The sequence below is a fragment of the Dasypus novemcinctus genome, chromosome 5, assembly GCF_030445035.2.
Source record: "Dasypus novemcinctus isolate mDasNov1 chromosome 5, mDasNov1.1.hap2, whole genome shotgun sequence".
Taxonomy (NCBI): Eukaryota; Metazoa; Chordata; class Mammalia; order Cingulata; family Dasypodidae; genus Dasypus; species Dasypus novemcinctus.
This window is the reverse complement of record NC_080677.1, coordinates 148,715,577-148,739,267: the sequence shown is the minus strand read 5'-3', so window position 1 is coordinate 148,739,267 and position 23,691 is coordinate 148,715,577. Positions and strand designations below refer to the sequence as shown.

The following is a 23,691-nucleotide window of genomic DNA, read 5'->3' as shown; positions in this document are numbered from 1 at the left end:
TCTTTCTACTCTGCTAGGATGCTGATCCTAGATATCCTTACTCACAGAAAATTATGTTGGATGATCATCTTAGCCATCCTTAAGATCAAATATGTCCTCCGAGATACTACCTAGGAAACTACCTTCCAACCACTTCAGACTAGGGCATGGGAGACATAGCAGCAGCTCAGCCAAATGACATGGGCAACTTTCTTTAAATGCTTGACTTTGCTCTTCACTGGATGCCAGAATACCTGCATGGAAGTCTAATCTTAGAAACTGAAAAATCAAGCTATATTTGGTGGAATCCCAGATGTGACTGGGTTCTAATAGCAGGGAGAGTGAACGGTAGGACAAGACTGAAAATAGTGTAGGGATCAGATGGGGCTTAAGTGATTGAGTGCCCACCTCCCACGTGGGAGGTTACGGGTTTCGTTCCTGGTGCCTCCTGAAGAAACGAAGATGGATAACAAGGAAAACGAAAAAGCCAACTCAGGGAAGCTGATGTGGCTCAGTAGTTGAGTGCTGGCTTCCCACATACAAGGTCCTGGGTTCAATCCCTGGTCCCACGGTACCCTCTCCCCGCCCCCCAAAAAAACTGTTGTAGTGGAGTGAGCTCATTAAAAAGATATCACCTTTAGCATTTAATCAGTATGTTTCTCAGACACTTGCTTTTGCACTCTTTCCTATAGCATATTTTCATCATAGACATAAATATACTTTACCTAAATATTGCTTTTAAAAGGGAGGAGACAACATCTCCCAGAATGTTATTGAATATATGATCCAAAGTAAATCTTACTTTGGAAGAACAGTAAAACATATTTTATGAATACCTAAAGGTAGTGGTGATCCTATGATATTATGTGAACTTGTTCCTTATGGTTGGGAATGGGGTGTGGGGGCAGGAAGAGAACAAAAGAAAAAGAAGAATAGCCTGTTTAGAGTTATCCCAAGTTTGAATACTGAATCTGTCATTTACCTAAAAACAGCTAAGATTTCAACAAGAAATGATCAAGTTATTCTTAAGTTGGCAAGATTCTTTATTGCTATAAATAGACACAGATGTGTAAGAAATTTGATATAAGTTAAGGAAAAATTACATTTTTGTACATCTGTGTCAGAACTCTGTTTTATCACCCATTGAATTTTTTTTACTCTATCATGATTTCATGTTATAGTTATATATATATAACTATATATATAACTATATATATAACTATATATATAACTATATATATAATATATAGTTATATAAAAATACTATATACTTCCTGATAAGTATTTTTATTTAATTTTTTCTTTTTTTGACTTTTAAAAAATCTTATGTCATGGCTTTTAAAATAATTATCCGATAAGTATTTTGAACCAAAGTGTGTAAATAAGACAAGCATTGCCTTTAAGACATTTACAATTTAGTTGATGAGGCAGATGTATGTACATATAATAATAATGCAAAATGCAATCTAAATGCTAAATTTATGCGCAGACTAATAATTCTATAATAGTTCAGATAAGATAATTAACTGAGAGTCACTGGGATCGCTTAGAATGAAAAAACTTGGAGCTCATGGGGTGCTTGTAATACGGTAAACCTTCAATAAAAATCACAGTTAATAGTTGCTGGGGACTGACATTTGTATCACAGTAAACCATGTTCCTAGTCTTTATCCATTCTGGTAGGGGCTGAGGAACCCTTGTGAGTAGGATCCCTTTTAAGTGTTACCTGAGTAAAGGTATGACTTATATGAATCAAGTTGGTCTTTAAACTGGATTATTGGAGTCCTTTATAAACAGAATTAAGCTCAGATATATAGAGAGAAAGCCTCAAGAGAAGCAAGAAGCCAGAAGTCCACAGAATCCAGAAGGGAAAGGAAAAGGTGTAGCCATGTATATTGCCATGCAGTGAAAAAGCCAAGGCACCCCAAGATTGTCAGTCAGCCAGACCATACCAACCCGGGGAAACCATGAGCGAAGAAACTCCTTTGTTGTTAAATCAACTGATTGTATGGTATTTGTTTTAGCAACTAAGAAACTAATACAATAGTAATAAAATGTGTGTGTGTAACTTTGGCTCCAAAGACTTGCATCTAGAGAAGAAAAATGTAATGATAGAAATGTCGGAATGAAGACAATTGAATATTATTTTTTGCAGTAGTTATGGTAAGGAATCATTGGGCACTTCAATTGCTGTAATGGAAAGAAAGGAACAGGATTAAGGGGTTTGGCTTATTATCATGGTGGATTATACACGTGGCCAAAAAAAGAAAAAGGAAAAGGGGAACAATTATGGTGAGGGTAGTGCATTTTTTATGTTAACCGAAGTCTCTATGGACACATGATAAACTAACAGTAAAAATGTGATCATTTACGGGTAAGAGCTTGATAACTGAGACACTGTAATTTCAATGGGATGGGGAAAACTTGCAGAGCATTAATAGTGATCAAATGCAGAACAAAGACTCCCACCCTTATCTGCAACACTTGCTTCATTTCTACAGCTCTTAGTCTTATTTTAACTCTAGAAACTCATTGCTAATTATACATTTGGCTACCAACTTACTCACATGAATATGCATTTTAGAGAGTAAAGTAAACCACCAGTCAAGGTTTACTAATCTAATATTGGCCTAAGGCCCAAGGCCACGATTCAAGGACCACTGTGGGAAAGTGATCTGAAGCAGTGCTTGACATTCAAGCAATACATTAGAAATGTCAATTGCTGCTTGAGGTAAACATTTATTTTCCTGGGTAAATGTTACAGCCTTTGCTTTCTATGACAGTGTGTCATTCAAGCACAAGTCTAAAGGACAGCAATACATCTTGGAACTAGCTTTCATTCTTAATCCATATTTGTGTTTAGCTATAAAACCATTTAATCTACCCACTCATTGTAACCACCAAAACAGAGAATATGTAAAACACGTCCTTCATTATAAAAATAAAACAAAACCAATCACTTCCCTCTGCTTCAGAATGCTTTTGAATACTAATGCATAAAATCCAGTTAATCTCAGCTGTCACAGTCACACTTAGTAAATGAATTACAAAATAGCTTCATCTTCTCATGAAAAGTTGCCCTTGACAACAAATTAAAATCTTAGAAAGGGTTTTTAAAATACACATGCATATATACATGCATAACCTCTTTTACTGGAGCTCAATGTCAAAATACAGAAAAGTTTGCTTTGTATTTCAGATATTATGAATTCTTGAGAATCTAATCCAGCATTTTTTATCTGGTGTTTTCAAATTCTCTATATACTTGAATAACTTTTACTAACTTTCAAAAGAAATCTTGCTAGAGTCATTGGGTAATTTTTTAAAAAATCATGTACAAATAAGTTATGAACTATTTATTTAAATGATGCAGATATTAATTGTATCTTCCAACATTCCTTTATTATAGTAGATTTTCTGTAGTAACAGAGAGAAGTCAGAGACTAATTTGTCATTTAGAGGTAGATTTTTGCCAGCAATGTAGAATAGGAAAAAACAAATTCTCAAGATCAGGCCAGGTTGATAGAAAGATACATTAGAAAAGAGATGGAGACTTCCAGATTCAATTCTGACATGTAAAGAGATTGGAAGTTGTCATTCCTGTCCTTACAACAAGAAAAAATCTGAAGAAATGGAAAATCAGTGGTCTTCTTGGAGTCATCAGAGAATTACGTGTCAGGGTAAACCACCCCACCCTGATATCTGGAGAGACAGGTGAATCTGGGGAGTCACGGCTGTCATCAGCTTACTTGGAACAGAGACTTTTGGAGTCACAACTGGTAGAAACTCTTACACAGTAACTTTGACAAAGTGACGGAGGCTCAGTGTGAACTAGCATGAGAGTGAGAAATTTGTGGAGACCAGTTTTGGGGGGGGGGGTGGTTCGTCCTCGCATCTTCATGGATTTTAACTCCAGAAGTCCAACCACATTCTCAGAGAGCAGAGCTAAAAGAGCTCTTGCAGGGAAAGGGGAGGATTAACTGTTGTGAAATATACTCAGGGAATTCTCCAGAAGTGAATTGTACTCTCCAGGGGAAAGGATTTTTACCAGGGCCTTATCCCACCTTGGGGAAGAGCATATACCTGACTCCAGTGCCCTTCTAGCCTTCCTGTCTTACCTAAGGAGAAAAAAGTAAGAGGCAAAGAAGCACAGGTTTCTGACTGATATTTAGCCATAAGTGTATAGAACACTTCACATTCCACTTTGCCCCCATGTAAATAAAACTTTATAACAGTGGACTGTAACTGCAAGAGCTGAAAGATTTAGACTCTAACGAGGAGGTCTTAGAGAAGCTCCAAAGACATCAGGGCAGAAAATAAAGAATGCTAGAGAAATTTGAAGCTTCTGGCATCAGTAACTACAGAAAATATTTAGCGCAGCTCAAATCCTAGTCAGAGTCATGCCAAATCTTACACTAAAATACTATTAAATCAGTTTCTATTACCAGCTACATCATGTCTGGCTTCCAATAAAAAATCTACAAGCAATGCTAAAAGACAGGAAAACACATGTTCCAGAGAAACAAAACTTCAGAATAGTAGTCAGGTATGACACAGATTTTGGTATTATCAGACAGGGAAGTCAAAATAACTTTGATTAATATGCTAAGAACTCTAATGGAAAAAGTAGACAACATGCAAGAATAGATGGATAATGTAGGCTGAAAGATAGAAATGCTATTTGATGAGCTTGTCAGTGGACTACAATGCTGAGGAAAGAACCTTAGAGCTTGAAAATATGTCAACAGGGAAACGGACTTTGGCCCAGTGGTTAGGGCGTCCGTCTACCATATGGGAGGTCCGCGGTTCAAACCCGGACCTCCTTGACCCGTGTGGAGCTGGCCATGCGCAGTGCTGATGCACGCAAGGAGTGCCTTGCCACGCAAGGGTGTCCCCCGCGTGGGGGAGCCCCACGCGCAAGGAGTGCGCCCGTGAGGAAAGCCGCCCAGCGTGAAAAGAAAGAGCAGCCTGCCCAGGAATGGCGCCGCCCACACTTCCCGTGCCGCTGACGACAACAGAAGCGGACAAAGAAACAAGACGCAGCAAATAGACACCAAGAACAGACAACCAGGGGAGGGGGGGAATTAAATAAATAAATAAATCTTTAAAAAAAAAAAAAAAAAAAAAAAAAAAAGAAAATATGTCAACAGAAACGTCCCAAACTGAAATTCAAAAAGGAAAAAAAAAAAAAAGATAGAGGGAAGGAAGGAAGGAAAAGTTAGAAAATGTGACTGCTAACTGGACTTCTTTTACAGTACCTTTGGTAATTTGGAAATTGTGTAAAAAATAAAAGTCAAATGTCTAATCAAGATTTCCTAATCCTGGGAGTTTTAATTGATGAGCTGATCCCTGAAGGACCATGGAAACTGGGTTCAGGGTGGTGTTTGCCCAACTCAAAGAAGCATATTTTAACCAGAATATACATAAAATATTTCTTCCCCTAATGTAACATTTTCTATTGCATCACAATCTTGATCCTCTAAAATCATTATAATCCCTGGTCTTATTGGGTGCATTTAGTCTGACCCAAAGACATTCATTTAAATTCACAAATTTACATCAGAATATTTCCTCCTATCATTATTATTCAACTCAGCATCTTGAACCAAGGCAAATAATTTTTTCTCCCTAGGTCAAGCATCAATAAATCAGAACATTCAATTATGGCTCGTGTTTCTAGGACAGGGAGTTTATCCTATTCCATTGATGTGTTCCCCTGCTTTTAAAGTCATCCAAATGGGAAATTTCACTTTGAGCAAACCAAAAAAACAAGCAAACAAAATACTTACTATCTTGTCCACAGGAAAAATGTACTCCAATAATGAACTTGTATAATTTTCAAGCATAAATACTTCTTGATCTCACTCTTTATTCTTTTTATAGTATTTTATTGCTCTTTATTTTATCATTAGTAGGTATTCATGATATGTAAGGTCTCAGTTTTCTTTTGCCCAAAAATTGAAACAAGAAAATAATTACTCATATTTATTCAGACAAAATCAATATTTTCTTAACACTGTTTTTGCTTTAATATCTTTGGAAAAAATTTATTGAGCAAACCAAATTATTTTGATTATGATAGGAATCTTTCCACATTTTCTATAAGTTGCTGACATTATCATACTTGCCCTTTAATATATAAAATGTTTGTGTATAACTGTTTCACATTGAAGGCTTTTCTCAATGTGATAGCAAATTCCTCAAGTACAGGACCATTTGTTATATATTTTATGACTTCCTTTATTTTCAAATGAATCCAAAAGTTAAACTCAAAGTTTTCTTAAAAATTTACAAATGGAGTCAAATTGCAGAGCCTAATGTTGGAATTCAAAAGAATTAACTTATTTTGAACATAGAAAGATGGGTTTTTCTTATATTTATAAGAGTTTTGGGAATTCCAAACAGTGAAAAGCAGAATTATACATAAGTTTTGAGAGAATTTCATAAATTCCAATTTGCTGACTTACTCCTTTTTATTGACATACCTACTTAAAAATTATGGAAAATGCTATATTGAATGCGCCCATGCATACACTTACATACATCCACCTAATAAGCTTTACTTACATGTGCTGAATTGCTGGCAGAAAAATTGAAACCTTCGATCAGGTACCCACATACCTGAGATAAGAAAAAATTTATTTAAAAATCAATTGCTCTTTCTCTTATTTTAGGTTGTAAACTGTGTTTCCCAACTTTCTGCCATTCGCTCTTATATTCTGTTCCCTTTGCAATACTCTTTGTTTTATATTCAGATTACCTCCCTCTGCCTAGCCCACTCAGATGTACTATTCTCCCTACAGATGGCCTGGCTTTTTGATGGGGCATTTTTTTCAAGAAGCTGACTCCCCAATTTTCCACTCATTACCGGCCTCCATCCCACCCTTGCCCCATCCCCTAGAACAAGCTTCTGAGCTGGACATATCAGCCAGAACCCAGTCTCCTGTTCCACAGGACCAGGGAGGAACATTAAATGCTAGCAAAGCAGCTATACAATTCAATCTTCCCAGATATCTAGCATACTGCATGGGAAATAGAGGCTGGAAACATTCTAGTAGTTATAATAAACATAATAGTGTCTAAAATACTGCAACAATTAAGAGTCAGTAGACTATAACTGTTTTCAGAACAATTTTTCTCCATTTACCTATCACAATATTTTTATAGGTCTTTTTATAAACTTTCATTTAAACATGTGCTTTATATAGGAAAAAATGCACAATAATTTCAAAGGTGAATTAAGAGTTTTTAATAACAAATACTATGCTATTTGCAAGCTCATTGTTTTGATTGACATAAGCTTAATGCCTTGTAGTTTCCATAATAATTCCCTACACAATTGCATTTGATATTTGAAGACTAGATTTACTTGGGTATTCATCAGTTTAGTCTTAGGTTGATTAAATTTTTGCCATGGTTTTGTGATGTTAGCTTTGTCTATATTTGGATCACCCTGAATCAGCTGGGATACATATAATCTATAAAACTAGAATTGAGACTAGAGTTTTATATCAAATTATGTTTGGTTAAATTTTAAACAATGAAATTTTATATTCCTGAGAGGTAGTGTTTTACAGGGTTTAACGTCATGGGTTCTGGGGTAAGCTTCCTGGGTTGGAATCTTGTCTCTGCACCTTAGAAGCTGTGTGGCCTTGGGAAAATCATTTAACCTGTAAGGGGCACTTCTACTTTGCAATGCTGCTCAAAGCAGATAGCATGAAATGCACTGGCTTTTACAAAGGGAATTTTTTTAGGAGGTTTGGGGGACCCTGTACATGGATCCTTGTACATGGGACTTTGTACATGGGAAGCAGGCATTCAACCACTCAAGCTACATCAGCTCCCCTACCATGGGAATTTATTAGCTTACAAGCTTACAGTTCTGAGACCAGAAAAATGTCTAAATCAAAATATTTCTTACTGAAAATCAGCTGCCAGTCATCCTAGACTCCTCTGTAAAATAGCAAGTCACATGGTGGCACCTGTTGGTCTCACCTTGCTCTTCCTGGTTTCATTGCTTCAGCTTCTTGCTTCCATGGTTTTCTAGCTCTATTTACCTGAATTTCATTTTCTTATAAAGGATTCCAGGAAGAAGATTAAGACCCATCCTGAATGAGGTGGATCCCATCTTAAGATTCTACTCACCAAAAATCCTAGTTACAATGGGTCCATACACAAAAATGGATTAACTTTAAAAACACGCTTTTCTGGGGGTACATTCTGCTTCAAATCATCATGGGGCCTCAGTGTTCTTATATACAAAATTGAAATGATAGTAGTGCCTATCTCATTACATTTTCATGGGGATTAAGTATATGTGTGTGTATGTGTGTATATGTATAGATATATAGATATACAAAATGTTCAGAAAGTTACTAAGCTTCTCAATGGGTATTTGCACAGTGTTTGGGCTAAATTTACCTGTTGCTAAAGCATATATTTGGTAAAATTATATTTTAAAAGATAGACAAGTATTTGTATTCCTGAAAAACATAACTGTTTGACTAGCTAGTGTGTTTATATGCAATGCTTCCCTTGCTTTGCACAGAGAGTCCTGTCTTTCCCAACTTGACTCATCAGCAAAATTTTCTGGGGCACTTGTCCAAACAGAGCAATTCCCAGGCCTCTCAGCTGAAAGTCTGGGATATGAAACCCAGATTCTATGTATTTAATAAGCATCTCCCATATTTTAATGAATAGCTCAGTTTGAGAAATACTAGTCTAAAACAACTACATGCTGGTTAATTTGTATGTCCCAAGGTGTTTGGAAATGCATATTTTTTCATGTATATTGGAAACCATGTTAGAAAAGTTAGCCTTCATTCATGAGATGGGCTATCAAACACCTCTGAGATTTTGGGAACCATATGTCTTTTTGTATATATTTATACAGTTTAACTTGACTCTACTTTGTTGGGACAATCTATGCCTTTTTTCATTTTTCCATAATGGTGTGGGTATGGAAGATAGAATAATGCAACCCCCGTGCCCCAAAAGTTTTCATGTACACATCCCCAGTACATTTTAGGATGTTCTTGCACATGGCAAGGAGGAATAAAGGATGCAGATGAAATTAAGGTTGCTAACCCCCAGCCTTGAAATAAGGATGCTATCCTGGATTAATAGGATGGGCTCAATGTAATTGCAAAGCTCCTTTAAATGGAAGAGGGAGGCAGAAGAGAACGTTGGAATTAGAGAAAAATGTGAAGATTCTAGGTTACAGGAAAATGGAGGTAGTGTCCATGAGCTGAGAAATATGGATAGCCTTCAGAAGCTGGATAAAGCAAGGAAAGAGATTTTCCCTTAGGGTCTCTGGAAGGAGACAGTCCTGCTAAGACCCTGATTTTAGCCCAGCGAGATGAATTTTAGACTTCCACCTTCCAGAAATGTAAGATAACAAACCCATGCTGTTTAAAGCTTGTAGTAAGTTTTTTTTCCACAACAGCAATAGGAAGCTAATACAAGGGGGGATTGTATTAGTCAGTCCAGGGGGTGCTGATGCAAAGTACCAGAAATCTGCTAACTTTTATAAAAGGTATTTATTTGGGGTAGAAGCTTACAGTTAAAAGGCCCTAAAGGCGGCAGACTTGGCCCAGTGGTTAGGTCTACCACATGGGAGGTCCACGGTTCAAACCCTGGGCCTCCTTGCCCTGTGTGCAGCTGGCCCATGTGCAGTGCTGATGCGCACAAGGAGTGCCCTGCCACGCAGGGGTGTCCCCACGTAGGGGAGTCCCACGCGCAAGGAGTGCGCCATGTAAGGAGAGCTGCCCAGCGCGAAAGAAAGTGCAACCTGCCCAGGAATGGTGCTGCACCCACGGAGAGCTGACACAACAAGATGACGCAACAAAAAGAAACACAGATTCCTGTGCCGCTGTCCAACAGAAGCGGACAAAGAAGACGTAGCAAATAGACACAGAGAACAGACAACCGGGGTGGGGGAGGGGGTAGGTGAGATAAATTAATAAATAAATAAATCATTAAAAAAAAAGGCCTTAAAGAGTCCAACTCAAGGTTGGTTTCTCACCCAAAGTCAGTTGTTGCGTGTTGAAGCAAGATGGCAGTGATTTCTGCCTGGTCTATCCTTCCTTCTTCCTCTTAAGGCTCTGTGGGCCCAGCGTCTTCCTTCTCAGCTCTAGGCTAGCATAAGGCTCAGCTTTTCTGTTCTCTTCAGAGAGTCAGCTGTAAACTATCAGGCAAATGGCTCATCTCTCTCCCAGGCTCCAGGATCAAAGCTCTCTCCTGTGCTGTCTCTGCGGAGCTCTCTCTCTTCTTCTGTGTATCATCTTCGTGTTCTCCTTGAGTGAGTGTACATTTATATAACCCACCAAGGAGGCAGTGGATCAACTCTGAGTTACCTAATGACATGGTCAAATCAAAGCCCTCATCTTAACATAATTTAATCAAAGACATGTCAGCTGAATCTAATGCAATCAAAGGGTATCACACCCAGAGGAATAGATTAGTTTACAAACATAATCTCTTTCTGGGGTTCATAATCTCAAACTGCCACAGGGATTGATATTTGCATTCTGAGCACTTGTCAGTACAAAAAAGCAACTATGAGAGATGGAATTTTCTCCAAAGTAGGTTTGAATAATTCCTTGTTCTAAAACAAACTCATACATATGTGTATATACTTCCAATCATATGCTATACTGTCAGTGACAACAAGTGTATACCAAAAATAGTTAATCACAATTCCACATTTTCTTACTTCCTCTAAACCTTGATGAATCAAGAGACTGGTTTAGCTTTAGGCACTGTTTGAGGTATTCACGATATTGTCAAAACTCTCCATCTATCACTTGGCTTTCCTTTATTCTATATTCATATAATTTTCAAGTAGCTTCTCCCAACTGTGTCCAAAGAATCTAACAGCATTTCAAGGGTTATGTCCTAACAGCTTGGGAGTCCCTCCAAAGAAAGTTCCTTTTTCACAATAGATCTTTAAAAAAATTCCCTGGGTAGATTCTTAATGGGTCTACTCGAATTATGAACCCTGCCAATCATTCTGGTCCGTGGGAAGGAATATACTGATTGACTAGGGCTTGGGCACATGTCTACTCCTGGAGTCCAGGCAATATCAACCATGTTCCATCCACATGGATGGAGGAAGTTCTCTAAAGGGAAATGATAGTGACTGTTATGGGTTGAATTGTATGTCTCTCCCCACTCCCATCCCCCCCAAAAAGGAAGATAGGATCATGTTCCTAAGACCTGGTCCCATGAATGTGAAACCCTATCTGGGAATTGACTCTTTTAAGATATGATTAGTTAAGATGGGGCCATGCTGGATTAGGGTGGGCCCAGTCTAATATGACTGGTAACCTTGAAAGAAAGGGAGAACTGGACACAGAGAGACAGATAAGGAGAAGCCATGTTAAGAAGGAGGAGACAAAAATTGAGGTGACACATCTGCAAGCCAAGGAATAGCAAGGGTTGCTTGCAAACACTAGAAACTAGAAGAGGCAAGGAAGGACTCTCCCCTATTGGGTTTTAGGTGGAGTTTAGCTCTAGTGACAACTTTATTTCAGTCTTTTACCTCCAGAACTGTTGATACAATAAACTTTTGTTGTTTTGAGGCAACCAATTTGTGCTACATTGTTACAGCTGCTCTAGAAAACTAAGAGAGTTACCTTACAAGATGTAGGAATGTTTGGGAGGCAAAATGAACAGATGTCCAAGAGTTACATGGTAGGAATTATTCCCAAAAGTATAGTAAGAAATTTGGAGTTGTATCTTGAAACTCTAGATGTGGGACCATGGGTAACAGAACAACAACAAAAATAATTGACAATAAGGATTCTATTAAAAGCATGGTCTTCCAAACATTGTGGAAAAGCAGGGCTTAAAAGGAATCCCTGCCAATGAGAAATCCCTTGCATTGAATAATGGTCAATATATTTCTATTGATATCCCTATCAATAGATAGAAATTATTTCTGGCTGTGCTAATGCCAAACATACCCCTTTTCAATTATCACCCATTAGCTATGATAGTTTTATGTTTGGGTTGATTTGGCATTTGAAGGAAGAGAGATGGTAGTCACATTTCTTTGATGAACCAAACAAAATTTTGGGGCCATGGGTCATCATTAGAGTTAGCCACCAAATATTTCTGGTTTGCCTCCATGGAAAATGGTCAAGTTTCTGTCTCATGCCTTCTCAATCAAGAAATAATTATGTTTCTTGCTTTGATCAATGAAATGAGAATGGCTGCAGCATGTATCAATGGGAAATTTATCACATTTCTTCATTTTCTCCACCCTGGAAAACCAGCAAAGGTCTAGATAGTACAGATAGTGGCTTTTTTTGTCACTCTAGATCTCAAAATCAAGGCACCTTGGAGCAAACACTCTGATGACAGATAAATGGTATATATGTAGGTACGTGTATACATATATAGATACATATGTACATATGTATATATACAGGGTGATATTGAGTTATTTTAAGCTTTGATATTTGGGGATATAGCAATAACTTAATCTCTTCTGATTGGAAAAACCCCAAAGAATCAATTTGCATTGTATAATATGGAATCACTCAGGGGCAGATATAAGGCCAAGTTCTTTTCCATTAATTTAAGCACTTACATTATGTTTATATTTAGGAAGGAGGGCATAATACAAACAAATAATAACCACAGTAGCAAAAATACAAAAGCAAACTTTAACTTGAATTTTATACAGTGCATCCTTGGAAAAATATTGTTCCAAATAACAATAGTTATGTAGAATAGGTTTTCTCAAGCTTTAGTGTGAATACATATCACATGTTAACCTTATGAAATGTAGATTCTGGTTAAATGTAGTTTTGAAGGAGGAACTAATATTTTCTGCAATTCTCACAAACCTCACATGAAGCTGGTGCTGGTGATCTATGGATCACACTTTGACAAACAAGAGTATAGAATATAAACATGTAAATAGAACATTTTTACTTTGAAGGTATGAATCCAACTTTAGAAAATAAAGATGGAGCTAGACAAATAGGTAGAGTTTCTTAAAAATATGATGACTTAACCAGATAAATTCAAATACATTTTTTTGGCTTTTTATTTCCTTTGAATTCTCAACATTGACTTAAGTTATATTATTTCTGTTTAGCTCAAAAAAAGATTCCTAAAGTAGATTTATTATTTCAGATAAAAAAAAGAAAAGAGGGAAAAATAATGTCAAAATATAAAGAAGAAAAGCATAATATTAAAAATATTTAGGGTGTTTCTTATTTATTTTGCTTTGTTGATTGGAAGAGGATTTTATATTTATCAAAGAAGATTTAAAATAAAGATTTGGAATATTACAATTTATTCTGACCATTTATTACTAACCATTTGTTCTTACTTTTAGGACCCAATCAGGTGCTTACTAGAATATATTCAATTGTAATAATAATGTTTTGCCAGGTTACTAGTCAAACCCAAATGCTAAGACATTTAGAAAACTAAATGCTTGGATGTTATCTCTGTATTCATTTTCTCCAAAAAGAGAACATTGTTCTTAACTAAAGGTATACTGACTCATATGATTGCTTTAAAAGCAGTACTCTTACAGAGTAATTAGACTCCACAAAAAGTGAAGAAAGTGAAAAAGTTCTAATTTGCTTGTTATCTGAAAAAGTCTCTGCAAATATCTCTTTTGTAAATATACTAGAATAAAAGCGTTTGTTAAATATCAATTCTGTTATCTTTGTTTATAGACAAGTAAAGAGACAAAAACCTCAAGGCATCCAAGACCACACTGGCATGTTACAGGAAAGCTTAATAAAAAGAACAATCATCACTTAAGCTACTTATTTTACAGGTGAGTCATATAAAGCACACAGGAAAGACAGGGATAAGTTATATTAAATAGTTGTGTTAAGTTTTGTCTGAGTTAATTGGAATTTAATTTTAGAAAAATATATTTGGATTATGAGCTATTTCTAATCGGATAAGAACAAATAAATGTGAATCAAATAGATTTTTGGCAGCGTTAGTATGCTATGTTTTCAGTGATAACTATGAATTGTAATTATTTATAATGACGTGATTATTTTTATGGAAAAATATTTTCAGATAGTAACCATCAAGTGATTAACATAAAAAAGAAAATTTTATATATTTAAGAAAATTGCAGGTGTTATTTTTAAATAAACTTTTCATTTTAGTTTTAGATTTATAAAAAAATTGTGAAAACAGCAGAGTTTCCATATACCCCACACCCGGTTTCCCCATTATTAATATTGCTTCTTTCAGTTGACAGAATCAGACATACATATGTGTATACTACACTCTGTGTATACACATAACTATAAATATTTTATATGTTAACACCAGTATCTATATTAAGCTAAATATGCGTTCGTACTGATGTCTTCAACTCAAACCCTGTACCACGTGGGCCATTCTAGCCTCTTCCCTTGCTTATCTGCAACCAACCACTCTAAAAGTGAGAAACCTGACTCACACCGTCTGCCATCCATTTACTTAATTTTCCTGTGCCCATATATATGCATAGTGGTTTCAGAATTGTTAAACTGTATTTCTGTGGGAAATAACGTTATCACCTAGACTACAGGGCTTATGTGGAGTTTTTTTATACAAAACAGAATACTCGTTTCCAGAGTTACCTAGGTCAGCACTCTTTCCTCCACACCCTTCAGCACGCATTTGCAGCAGTTAGAATTCTTAGTCACGTTCTTTACTCCATCCTGGGATTCCCCATACCACCTACATATTTTTTTTTTAATTTTCATAATATTAGGGTACATCCTTATACTATATAGTTCTATGGACAAAGGCATATTTGATGTACCCACCATTAACAGTATCAAATGGAATAATTTCACTGCACTAAATAACCCGCTGCTTCATCTATTCATCCTGCCCCACCACCACCCTCTTCCTGGCAACCATTGACCTTTGTATTGTCTCTATAGGTTTGCCTTTTCCAAATTGTCACAAAGCGAAATCACACTATGTAGCTTTTTCAAACGGGTCCTTTTACTTAGCAATATGCACTTAAAATTTATGCAAGTCTTTGTGATACCTGATAATGCTTTCCTTTTTATTTTTGAATAGCATTTCATTGTGTAGATATATTGCATTAATTTGCACATTGAAGTACTGAAGGGCATAGTGGTTGTTTTCAGCTTTTTATGATAACGTATAAAGCTGCTGTAAATATTTGCTTACAGGTTTTTGTGTGAACATGTTTTCAGATCAGCTGGGTAAATACTTAGGAGTGTGATTGCCGAATCATATGGAAGATTATGTTAGTTTAATAAGAAACTGCCACACTTCTTCCACAGTGTCTATAACATTTTGCATTCCCAATATCAGTAAATCTGAGTTCCTATTGCTCAGCATCCTTGCCAGCATTTGGTATTGCTGGTTTTTTGTTTTTTAATCTAATGTGGCATATTGATAGGTGCTCAGTGGATTTCATTGTTAGTTTGATTTTCATTAGTTTAATGATATATGAGGCAGCTCACCTCTTCACCTTTTCATATGCTAATTTTCCATTTCCTGAGGGGTCAATTAAGATCTTTTGACCAATTTTTAATTGGGTTGCTCATTTTCACAATTGTAGAGTTTTAAGAGACCTTTATTTATTTATTTTTAGATACAAGACCTTAATCAAAAAATTTTTCAAAATTTTTTTTCCAGTCTGTGGCTTATCTATTCATTCTCGTAACAGTGTGTTTCTTGGAGCAGAAATTTTAAATTTTAATAATGCCCAAACTATCAATGTTTTTCTTTCATGGTCTATGCCTTAGGTGCTATATCTAAAAACCTGAGTTCAGGTGTTTTTTCTACTACAAGTTTTATAGTTTTCCATTTTCCATTTAGATCTATGAAGCTTTTTGTGGTAGTTTTTGAAAAAAGTGGAATGTCTGTGTTTGGGTTCATTTTTGTGCATATAGAATGTCCCATTGTTTGGAAGCAATGTTTAAAATACTATCTTTTCTCCATCAAAATGCTTTTGAGCCTATATCAAAAGTCATTTGACTATATTTGTTGGTTATATTTTAAGCCTTCTATTCTGTTATATGGATCTATGTGTCTATTCTTTTGCAAAAACCACACTGTTGGGGAAGCAATGGGGGTGAGGAGGGCAGGAATAAAGAAATAAAATAAATCTTTTAAAAAAGTCATTTAATAAAAAACAAAAAAACCCACACTGTGTCTTTATTACTATAACCTTATATAAGTCTTAAAAATGGATAGTGTGAGTCATCCAACTTTATTCTTCATCTTCAATTCACTATTTTAGGTCTTTTGCCTCTCCACGTGTTTTAGAATTGATTTGGTGATATCTACAAAAGAGCTTTTTTGGGATTTGGACTGAGATTGCTTTAAATCTATAAGTCAGTTTGGGAAAAATTGACATCTTTAAACAACACTGAGTCTTACTATTGTAGAAAAAAAATCACCAACATAATCTAAGCTCCGCATTTTTTGTAGGAGAAACTGCTTGAGCAGGGATATATTAAATCAGGAGAGCTGAGCGAGCCCAAGTGTCTTCTGGCCATAGCTGATTATAGAGGCATTTAGGGAATCTCCAAGTGGGGATTACAATGACTGTCTGACATTAAAGTTTCTATTTACATGGTGGGGGTGGGGTCTTACAAAACAGGGAACAGTTATACATTGATTAATATGGTATGCTTCTCCATAGTGATGAATTATATCTACTGGATGGAAACTGTCTTATCATCAGGTGTGTTAAACTACAGTTCTGTAGGGTGTGTTCCAATTTCTCAGAAAGCCCTGAAATCAATTGTTTTTTTCTTCTAGAAAATCTTTCCTGGGAAATGATCATTCTCTGTAACACTCAATGCAGGAGGCCATTTTATTTTACTTAACATGATCCATGAATATGGAATATCTTTTCATTTATTTAGAACTTATTTCATTTCTTTCATAAGTTTTGCCATTTTCCACACTGAGATCATATACATCTTTTAAAATATATATAACTAAGTGGGTCATTTTTAAGAGTGCTATTGCAAATGGTACGATTTTTAAAATTTTAAATTCCAATTGTTCATTTCTGGTCTAGAGGAAATCAATTTTGTATAATTACCTTGTATGTTATGACCTGGCTATACTCGTTTACTATTTCAAAAGTTTTTTTTAAATGTATTTTAATTTTTTGTTGCAGTTTTGTACATAGACAATCTGTCATTTATGACAGTTTTGTCTTCCTTTCTGATTTCTATTTTAAAATTTCTTTTTCTTCTCTTAATATTCTTTTAGTTCAATGTAAAATATGAATTATAATAAAAGATACCCTTGTCTTATTTCTTATCTTAGAGGAAAATCATCATTTCTCACCATTACGTATGATGTTAACTAGGATTTTTATAGATGTTCATTATCAAGTTAAGGAAATTCCTCTCTATTTGTTATTTAATGACAGTTTTTATCGTGACTGAGTAGAGGATTTTGTCAAATACATTTTTATTGTCAATTGAAATTATCTTCTTTGGCTTGTTGACATAGTGGATTATATTGGTTGATTTTTAAAAATTTACGTATGTATGTATGTATGTATGTATTTATTTATTTCTCCCCCACTCCCAAGTTGTCAGCTCTGTGTCCATTCACTGTGCATTCTTCTTTGTCTGCTTGTCTTCTCTTTAGGTGGCACCAGAAACCGATCCTGGGATCTTCAAGAGTGGGACAGAGGTGTCTAATCTCTTGCACCTCCTCAGCTCCCTGGTCTGTCTCTTCTCTGTGTCTCTTTTTGTTGTGTCTTCATGCTGTACTAGCTCTCCACTCAGGTCAGCTTGCAACATGGGCCATCACTCCTGTGTGGGCCAGCACTCTGATTGGGCCAGCATTCTGCTTGGGACAGCTTCCCGTGTGGGTCAGCACTCCATGTGGGCCAGCTCTCCACTTGAGCCAGCTCACCTTTACCAGGAGGCCCTCAGAATTAAACTCTGGACCTCTTATCTCATATGTGTAGATAGGAGTCCAATAGCTTGGTCACATCTACTTCCCTACTGATTGATTTTTGAATGTTGAATCAGCCATTCATAAATGCAAATAAATGACACTTGTTTATAGTATATAATTCTTCTTATACATTGTTAGATTTGTTTTGCTAACCTTTTGTTGAGAATCTTTATACCTATGATTATGAGAGACATTGGTGCCTAGTTTCCTATCTTATAATGTTTTTATCTGGTTTTGGTATTAGGATAATATTGACCTCATAGAATGTGTTAGGAACTGTTCTCTCTTCTTCTCTTTTCTGTAAATAGGTTATGGCTAATTGATATTATTTCTTCCATATATATTTAGTAGAATTCACCAATGAAGCTGGCTAGCCTGGTGCTTTCTTTCTTGGAAGGTTATATTTTATTGATTAAATTCTCCTTATAATTGTAGGAGTACTGACATTATTTCTCTTTGTCGAATTTTGATACCCATGTAGCAGTTTGATATGGTTATGAATTCCAAAAATTGATGTTGAATTATGTTTGTAATCTGGTCTGTACCTGGGCGTGATTAAGTTATGAGTAGGGCTTTGATTGGGCCATGTCATTAGGGTGTTGATTGGGCCATGTCACCAAGGGGTGGGGACTCACAGATAAAAGGCATGGCAAAGGAGAGAGTTGGGGGCTTTTAGTGTTGGAGTTTTGATGTTGGAGTTTGATGCTGAAGCTGGAGCCCCAGGGAGAGAGACAGAGTTGTTCACCTGGTAGCCTACAGCTGACCTTGTGGAGAGAGGCAAAGCTTAGAGAGCCTCCTAGTCTACAGCTGACCTTGTGGAGAAAATGGAGGAGCTAAACCCAGAGGACCCCAAGAAGCCTGAATCCTCACAGACATCAGCAGCCATCTCGCTCTAACATGTGAAAATAGACTTTGGTGAGGGAAATAACCTATGCTGTTATCTCTAAGCTCCTACCCCAAATAAATACCCTTCATATAAACCAAACAATTTCTGGTATTTTCCATCAACACCCCTTTCACTAACTAGTACACCTACTTTCTTTCAAATAGTGAGACTATTTCATCTAAGTTATCAAATTTGTGGCCATAGAGTTGTTGATAGTATGCATTTATTCTAATTTGAACATGTATCATACATGAGATTGGTGGTGAGGACCCCTCTTTAATTTCTGATACTGTTAATTTGTGTCTTCTCCATTTATTTATTTGTTCATTCACTCATTCTGGTTAGCTTCATTAACGGTTTATGAATTTTATGCAACGGTCCAGAGGACCAGCTTTTGCATAATTGATTTCCTCTATTATTTTCCTATTTTGCATTTCATTGATTTTTTGCTCCAAGTTTTTTTTTCTTTTTTCTGATGCTTACTTTAGGCTTAAATTGGTCTTCTTCCCCAAGATTCCTAAGGTGAAGCTTAGAAAATGGACTTTAGATTTTTTGTCTTTTCTAACATATGTATTTCATGCTGTGAGTTTTTCTTTAAGCAATGTTTTTGCTACATTCCACACATCGTGTTAACTTGTATTTTCATCTTCATTTAGCTGAAAATAATTTTAATTTCTCTTGAGGCTTGTTTGACCCAAGGGTTACTTAGAAGTGTGTTCCTTAATATGCAGATATTTTTCAACTACCTTTCTGTTATTGATTTCTAGCTTAAAATTAGTATAATCTGAGAACATACTTTGCATGATTTCTATTTTTAGGATGGCTTAAGGTGTTTTCTGTGACCCAGTATCCCAGTATGTGGTCTGTCTTATAACATTTCATGTAAGCTTGGCAAGGATGTATATTCTACTATTGTTGGATAAAATAATGTATAAGTGTTAAATCAAGGTGATTGATAGTACTATTTAGATGATCTATACCCTTACTTGTTTGTTTGATCTGTCAATTACTGACAGAAGGGTGGTTAAGTCACCAACTGTTATAGTGGATTTGTGTTTTTTACCTTCCAGTTCTACCAACTTTTGCCCCATATATTTTATTGTTGGATTCATACACATCTAGGATTGCTATATGTTCTTGGAAAGTTGACCCCTTTGTCATTCTAAATTATCCTTCTTTATACCTGATAATCTTCCTTGTTCAGAGTTCTGCTTTGAAATTAATATTGCTACTCCTGTATTCTTTTGATTAACACTAGCATGGCATGTATTTTTTCATAACTTTACTTTAAAACTCTCTGAGTCCCTATGCTAGTTAAAAAAGTAAAAAAGATCTCTTTTTTATTGGCTTTGGCAATTTTGCCTTTAATTTATCTATTTAAGAACTCATATTTAAAGGAATAATTGATATAGGTAGGTTACCTATCATGCTTATAACTGTTTTCTATTTGTTGCATTTGTTCATATATTCATTTCTCCTTTCTTTTTCTGCTGTGTTTGCATTTTATGTGATTCTATGTTATCTCCTTTCTTATCCTATCAATTACAGGTCTTCCCAAAAATTTTAATTTTTTCTTATAGAGTTTACAGCTTACATTTTTACACTTATCTTTTAGATCAACCGAGAATAAAAAATAAAATATTTTATGATACTGTATTCGTTTGCCAAAGGGGTACTAATGCAAAGTACCAGAAATGTGTTGTTTTTTATAAAGGGTAATTTTTGGGGATAAAATCTTTCAGTTCCAAGACTGTGATAAGTCTAACTCAAGGCAGAGGAGGTGCTTTCTCCCCAAGTCAACTGCCTCTTGTTGAAGCAAGATGGCAGGCGATCACTACCTGGTTTCTGCCTTCCCCTTTGGGCTTCCCCTCTCAGGCTTAGCTGTTCATATCAGGAGTAAGGCTCATCTCCTCTTGAGCTTCTCTGTGGGCTCTGCTCTTGGGGGTTGCATGCTTTAGCAATCCTCTAGTCCTCTCTCACCTAGCAAAGTGTTTTGTCTCTTAGGGCTTCTCTCCTTCCAGCTAGTTTGGTCAAAACTGGAGTCTTTTCTCTCACATGGCCAAATCAAAATTGCAGTTTCATTTTTTTCTGTGTCTGTCCATGTGAGTTTGTTTATATCAGACCCAGCAAGGGGATGGGGACTCAACCTGAGTCATACCTCACTGATATAGTCAAATCCAAAACCCTAGAATGATCTCATCAAGTAATCTACTCAAAGTCCCCTCAAATGAACTTAATGCAATCAAAGGGTATCACACTCAGAGGAATAGATTTGTTTACAAGCATAATAATTCTCTTTTGGGGATTCATAAAATAATTTCAAGCCACTATAGATACTGTAGCATTGTTTATGAATTCCAAAAATAGATATTGGATTGTGTTTTTAAGCTGGTCTATTCCTCTGAGCATATTAGATTGTATTAGATTCAAGTAAAAGAGGGTTCACTTTTACTTGATTAAATTATTGCTAAGACTTTGATTGGGCCATGTCAGTAGGACTTTGAGTCCTTACTTCCTTGGTGGATGGGGACTCACAGAGAAAATATCATGGCAGAAGAAGGAGTTAGAGTTTTGATGCTGGAGCCCTGGGAAGTAATCACACAGGAGAAGAACACAACAGAATAAAGATGACTCTACAGACATTGCAGGGGCCCCAGGAAGAGAAAGAGTCTGATAGTCTACAGCTGACCTTGTGGAGAGAACAGAGCAGCTGAGCCCAGGAAAAAATGAGCCCTGGTGAGAGAGACATTTAGGAGGAAGAGGAAGACTGAACCCTCAGAGAGATTGGCAGCCATCTTGCTCCAATACATGTCAACAGACTTTGGTGAGGGAAGTAACTTATACTTCACTGTCTTGTGACTGTAAGCCTCTACCCCAAATATATACCCTTTATAAAAGCCAACAGAATTCTGGTACTTTGCATCAGCACCCCTTTGGCTGACAAAGATAGATACCTTTATTTATTCCTTCTTCAATACTCTGCCTTTCTTTCAGGTAATCTCAGTTTAAGGTGATGTCAACTTCCTTCTTCCTAAAGAATTTCTTTTAACATTTCTTTCAGAGCAGATCTGCCAGTCCTAAATTCCCTGTTTCTGTCTGAGAGAATCTTCACTTCTCCTTCATTTCTGAAGGATAATTTAGTTTGATATATAAATCTAGGTTAGTGGTTTCTTTCTTTCAATACTTTAAATATTTCAACACTAGTCTATTCTATTTTTTCCCCCACAATTTCAATTCAAGCTCACTGACCCCTTGTTAAAAGCCCCTGCTGTAAGGCATCCCTGAGGGGCCTTGTTCTGTCACCCTCCGTGGTTTCTGAGGAGAAGTACAATTTAAATTATAATCCTTATTCCTTTACATGTAATTTTCCCTCCCCTGAGTCCTCTCTGCTTTCCTTAAAGATATTCTCTTTGGTTTATTCTACTGTAGGTTGGATATTATATACCTAGGTGTGATTTTTTTTTTTTTTTTTTGCATTTATTCTGCTTGATGTTTTATGAGCTTCCTGAATTTCTGATTTTGTGTCTATCATTAATCTGGCAAATTCTTGGCCATTATTAGTTCAATATTTCCTCTCCTCCACTATCTCTTTCTTTTCCTTCTGTTTTCCCAATTACTCGTTTTGTCTTTTGAAATTGCCCACAGTTCTTGGATGTTTTGTTCTATTTTCTTCCTTCTTTCCTTTCTTCCCTCCCTCCCTCCCTCCTTCCTTTTTTTCCTTCCTTCCCTCTCACTCCTCCTTCCCTCCCTCCCTTACTCCTTCTCTCCCTTCTTTCCTTCTTGCCTTCCTTCTTCCTTCCTTTCTCTTTCTCCTTTTACTCTGCATTTAAATTTGAGAGGTATCTATTAATGTGTTTTCAAGCTCACTGTTTTCTCAGTGATGTCAAGTTTACCAGTGAGCTCTAGAGGCTTTCTTTGTTTCTATTCTTGTGATTTTGATTACTAATATTTCCTTTTAGTTCTTTCTTAGAACTTCCATCTCTCTGCACATTACTCATATACTTTTGCATGATCTCTAATTTTTCTATAAATCCCATAACGTATTACTCATAGTTGATTTTTTAAAAAATTCCATGCCTCATAATTCCAACGTGTGTGTCATATCTAAGTTTGATGTCTGACTCTGAAGATTTCTCTATCGCTCCTGAACTGTGTATTTTCTTGCCCTTTGGTATGCTTCGTAATTTTTTGTTGAAGGTTGGATATGTATTGGAAAATAGAAAATGAGGTAAATAGGTCTTTAATGTAAATATTATGGTGATATGGTTAGTCATTACACTGTAGTTTAATGTTTGCTGTTCCTTTGTGTGCCAGAGGCTTTAAATCTAGTGCCTTTGCCTTTGTCTCCCCGTTGACTCTGGGATTCCCTAAGTAAACTTACTCAGAGACCGTTTGTGTCTTTCAACTCTTTCAGTCATAATCTACTATTATTATACATGTACCCTGTTGGTGTGGAATTAACGTATGCAGGAGAGGAAGCATACTATAATGTTATGATATGTAATTACTGATCCTTTCCCTGACAGAGCCATTAGAGTATGCTTCCAGGTCTAAATCATAAGAACCTGCTGAGTTGCCTTGAAGTTAAACTTACAGAAGTATGCCCTCTACCCAATCTTCAGAGCCCAGGATTTTTTCCCTCTCACACTAGTCCATGCTCAATTTACAGCAATTCATAAAAATTACCTTTTATGCATTCCTATTAGTTTATGACTCAAGAGGCATCTGCTCTTAGTAAGGAAATCTCTTCCATCATTTTCTAGATTCACCATCTTTAACTTTCAGGGTGGTATGTTGCTCTGCCCTGCAATCTCTGGTCCCTGATGTATATAAGAAATGTAATTCATTTTGATTTCTAGCTTTTTTGTTGTTGTTGTAAG

General features: G+C 36.2%; 1 pseudogene; it reads right to left on the bottom strand.

Moving 5' to 3' along the window:
• LOC131278436 (ras-related protein Rab-39B pseudogene) overlaps positions 1-23,691 on the bottom strand; it is a 74,692-nt pseudogene that overhangs the window by 15,400 nt on the left and 35,601 nt on the right.